Genomic DNA, 5,000 nt, shown 5'->3' on the forward strand with positions numbered 1-5,000 from the left:
AATCAAGATATTTCCGCTGATATATGAAAGACATTCGCTACATTCTACTCAACACGTGTAATCAGTATGTGTGTTAGCCTTTGTGTGTCAGATTACTATGACTTTGAGTGATGAGATTTATGCCATTTAGAGAGAGAGAGAGAGAGAGAAATACTGAGAGGTAGAAAGAAAGAAGGTTGGTCCCTAGAACTACTTTCTTTCCTAATATGGAGCATGTTTTCTCTCGCTCCCACAAAGTAGCCGCACTTGGTTTTAATTAGGAGGGTCTTTACTGGGCCAGTCAGGCTTCTGTGCAGTGAGAACATCTGCAGTAAGCCTTCACTCACACACACACACACACACACACACACACACACACACACACACACACACACACACACACACACACACACACACACACACACACACACACACACACACAGTCCAATTTCATACTGTTTCAGCTGCAGTGTCATAATGTGCCACATAGAAGCTCTGCACGCTCTCTCTCACACATACACACTCTCTCTCACACACACACACACAACCTATGAGTAAAAACACTGACCACTGCCCGCACACCAACTCAAGGCCCACACACCATCCAAGGCCCACACAAGTCAAGGTTAAAGCTACATTCAAATAAAGCAAACAGGAATAATCCTGTTTTAAAATGTGGTTACTTAGGCATGAACGAACACACACACACACAAACACACACACACCCTTCTCCACCCAAAAAAGCCAGTTCATATATATATATGCCCACCACATACTGATGGCTAGTGTTTAAAACTGTTCAGAGAGCCTCCAAAGCTAGTGTGGCATGCATATGAGGAGGTGTGCTAGTGTGTGTGTGTGTATGTGTATGTGTGTGTGTTTGTATATGTTTGTGTGTGTGTGTGATCATGTTAGATTTTTGGGGAAGTTACAGCAGTGCTCAAAGGAAGAATACCCAGACTATTGGATTCAGGATGAGGATAAATCTATTCTTTATGTGTGTGTATTTGTGTGTGTGTGTATGTGTATGTGTGTGTGTGTGTGTATGTGTATTTGTGTGTGTGTATGTGTGTGTGTTTGTATGTGTGTGTGTGTGTGTGTGTGTGTATGTGTGTATGTGTATGTGTGTGTATGTGTATCAGTAATCCACACAAACAGGATTGAGTAGAGGAAGAAGCAGCCGCCACAGGCTCTGCACCGTGGGATGCAATAATAGGTTTTCATTACAGAGCAATTTCTCTTAAATAATCCCTTTCATTTTTCATGAGCCCCCATTCCCCCAGCAGAGTGGAGCATGATGATGAGAGCCACAGAGAGAGAGAGAGAGAGACAGAGAGAGAGAGAGAGAGAGAGAGACGGACGAGAAGAAAAACAGACAAAAGAAAAGAAGCGGAGAGACGGAGCGATGGGGAAACAGAAAGAGGGAGAGAGAGAGAGAGGGAGAGAGAGAAAGAAGGGAGAGAGAGAGAGAGAGAGGGAGAAGCAGAAAACGGGTTGAGGGATTTGTAAGGAGGGTGACAAGAAGTGAGCAGGTCTCGAGCAGAAAGAGTTTTGCAGATCCTGCCATCCTCTGAGACTCCTGCGGTTCTGAGTAAACTCAGGGCATGATGAGCGCGAACATCCCCACAGCGGTGGGATTCTGTGCCAAGTCACGACTGAGCACGGATTAACACCATTCCTTTTCACTACCCACACTGCCCCTTCACTCCTGTCTCAGTGCTAGGCAAGAGAACACCTTTAAGCTGCATAGCTACAGCATACATGGACAAGACTGGGAGGTGGGTGTGGGAGCGACGCTCGGAGGCTGATGGGGTACACAACAGCGGGCACACCACTAGCATGCGCCCTCATATGGCAGCTGGCATGCCATGCCACGTCACCTCAGGGCACCCTCACATGTGCCAACCGCAGGCTGCTGGCACGGCGCATTCCACCGAAACCCAGCCCTCTGTGATGGCACGAGTGTGGGCTCGGCCGAGCTGGGAGCTAGCGAGTTAGCATGCCGCGCTAGGCTCCCCTGTGGCAGAGCATGCACAGCTGCTAATCATTTGCCAGCTCTTGCTTACTGAAAGTGAAGTCATTAACTGGGGACGGCGGCCAAGGGGCCTTGTAGCCCGCAGTGCTGGTGCCTGGTGTGACCCCCCTAACCCCCCATGTCTGACTGCTGTGTATATGTGTGTGTGTGTGTTTGTGTGTGTGTGTGTGTGTGATAGTAATGGGGAGGGGGAGGATTGGGCAAATGTTTGTGTGAGGAAAAGAGTGTGCGTCTCAGGCAGGGAGAGAGACAGAGAGAGAGAGAGAACAGCCTGACAATAAGTAAATGACATGGAGAAAGAGATAGAGAGAGAGAGAAGGGAGGGAGAGAGAACAGTCTGTGAACAAGTAAATAACATAGATAGAGAGAATGAGAGAGAGAGAGAGAGTGAGTGAGTGAGAGAGTGAAAGAAAGAAAGAGAGAGAGAGAGTGAAGGAGAGAAAGAGAGAGAGCCTCTATTCTTGCTGGCTGCATGTTTCACAGGGACAAAGGGGCTCGTTAGCTCACACACGGCAGCATCTGCAGCAGCCCCGACTCTGGCTGAGCGGGCCCTGGTGAGCCATGGAGAGATACCGTAATGATCACGTCTGCCGGCGTCTCCTGCTCTTAGGTTCATCTTTAGAGAAGACATCCATCACACACAGCCTCTGTGAACCCTCTGACTCCCATGAACATGTCAAGGGAATGTTGCTGTCGAAATATCCACGTTTTCTTAAATCTGTTCGGCTCTCTGGAAGAAGCCATGGGGCTTTTTGAAAAACCAAACCCAATTCGTCCCCCTCCCTAAATTCCAGTGGAGATCAGTTTTTTTGAAGAACAGTGTCAAAGCAACGGCAGAAAGACACTATTATCTGCGGTGGCTTCTCCAATACGAGGTGATATCTCTATAAGAGGATTTATGAAGCACTTTGAAAAGGGAAGGAAAGAATCCCGCTGACATATAGCATTACGGTCCCCCCACACCTTTAAAGCTTTGCCAATCTCCCCAACACCCCGGCTCATTTTCCACAAGGTCAGGAGTGTAGTGAGCTGTCTAACCTGGTCGTAAGTAGCAAGCTGCCCACCACTACCTATTCCATTACCTTAACCAGCAGAGCATTTCATTCCACCCGTGCGCCGTGGTGGATAGCATCTCCGGGAGAAGTGGGACAATGGTGAGATGGAGATGGAGGTGGGAGGAGGAGATAAGGGAGCTGGGAGGCGCCTTAATAAAGATGCAATCTCCCTTCGCCCCTGAGGACGGTAATGACAGGACAGACCCCGAGATGAGTCGGGTGAGCGACGGGCAGAGAGTATTATGGGCTGGCGGAGGAGAGGGCAGGTTGGGGAGGGGGTGGGGTGGGGTGGGGGGAGGGGATGGGTGTAGAGGAATGAGACTCAAGAGGTCATGAAGTGGAGCGTGACCAAGACGACGGGGAGAGGACACGCCTCAGCTCCAACCCGTTTCCTAAACACGCTGGTCTGGTCTGGCTGGAGAGGGGCGGAGGTGGGTGGAGGTGGTGGTGGTGGGGGGGGGTGGGTAGTGGGGGTGATCATGGAGGAGACAAGAAGAAGTGTGAAATCAGAGAAGAAAATAGAAAAGTTACAGAGGGGATCGAATTGGGAACATACGGACAAAAAAAAACAACAGATGAGCAACTGGGCCAATAAACAGCAGCAAGCAGAGGAGAGAGGGAAGAGGAGAGGAGAGAGGGAAGAGGAGAGGAGAGAGGGAAGAGGAGAGGGGGAAGAGGAGAGGAGAGAGGGAAGAGGAGAGAGGGAAGAGGAGAGGAGAGGGGGAAGAGGAGAGGAGAGAGGGAAGAGGAGAGGAGAGAGGGAAGAGGAGAGGAGAGAGGGAAGAGGAGAGAGGGAAGAGGAGAGGAGAGGGGGAAGAGGAGAGGAGAGAGAGAGAGGGAAGAGGGGATGAGGAAGAGATGAATTGACACACACACACAGACTCACACACACACACACACACACACACACACACACACACACACACACACACACACAGAGGGATGAAGAGGAGGCTGGGGAGAGGTGCAGGTGGCGGGAGAGCGGTGGAGGAAATAAAAACAGGACGCGGTGGCTTCTTCTCCCGTAATGAAAACCAATCAGTTCCCGGTGGCCGGCCGGCTGCATCGGCGGAGCGCGAGCGAGAGCGAGAGGAGAGCGAGCCAATCCGCGCCCCCCTAACGAGCTGTAATTGGAAATGGACAGCGCCGCTCCGCTCCGCCGGAATGGAACATCCCTCTCTTCTGGGGGTGGACGGGGGGGGGAAAGAGAGGGATGGCAGAGAGGAAAGTGGGAGGGAGGGAGGGAAGGAGGGAGGGAGGGATGAGTTAACGGGGTCAGCCGCGGCTAACGTGGGGAAATGTGCCACACCGGGCAGGCTTATTACCGGCCAAGGTGGACGGTTTCCGTGGCGATCAGGGGGAGCGGTGGGAGTCGCGCCCGAGCGTTTGGTTCTGGCTCGACAGCTCGGCTGCTATCACCGCCCACCAGAGACAACACACACGTGCACGTGCGCACACACACACATTTTCTTTCTCTCTCTCTCTCACTCACTCTCTCTCTATTTCTCACACACACACTCACTCTCTCTCAATCACACACACACTTGTGCCCTTTTTGCTTTTTTTTCACACAAGCACATGACGTCTTTACAAACACATACACGCACCTACTAGGACACACACATTCATAAACACAAATGAATATGTGCCTCTCACACCTTAGCGCACACATTCAGATAACTTCATGAAATAATCGGTCATCTCTCTCTCCTGCTTCCTCATATGTACTCCTGATGCCTAACTGATTATCACGTGTCTGCCACCTGCCGCCACCACCAGTATCTCTCTCTCTCTCTCTCTCTCTCTCTCTCTCTGCTTGTCAGGCTCAGAACAATGGCTCACAGTAGAGTATGAGGTCGGTGTGTCTCTACATTGTGTGGATGTCTGATTCAAACTGTTCTGGCAGGTGTTTGTGTTTTTAGGTGTGTGAC

At 50.8% G+C, this 5,000-nt stretch overlaps 1 protein-coding gene across 2 annotated transcripts in view; it reads right to left on the bottom strand.

Annotated features, from left to right (window-relative positions):
* Positions 1–5,000, bottom strand: part of pard3ba (par-3 family cell polarity regulator beta a) — a 168,772-nt gene that overhangs the window by 64,778 nt on the left and 98,994 nt on the right. The gene's annotated exons all lie outside the window — the stretch shown is intronic.

Source organism: Alosa pseudoharengus, unplaced genomic scaffold, assembly GCF_046254945.1.
Source record: "Alosa pseudoharengus isolate Yale_2024_CS ecotype anadromous, Long Island Sound unplaced genomic scaffold, YU_APseudo_1.1 YU_APseudo_1.1_scf_24, whole genome shotgun sequence".
In the NCBI taxonomy this organism is placed as follows: Eukaryota; Metazoa; Chordata; class Actinopteri; order Clupeiformes; family Clupeidae; genus Alosa; species Alosa pseudoharengus.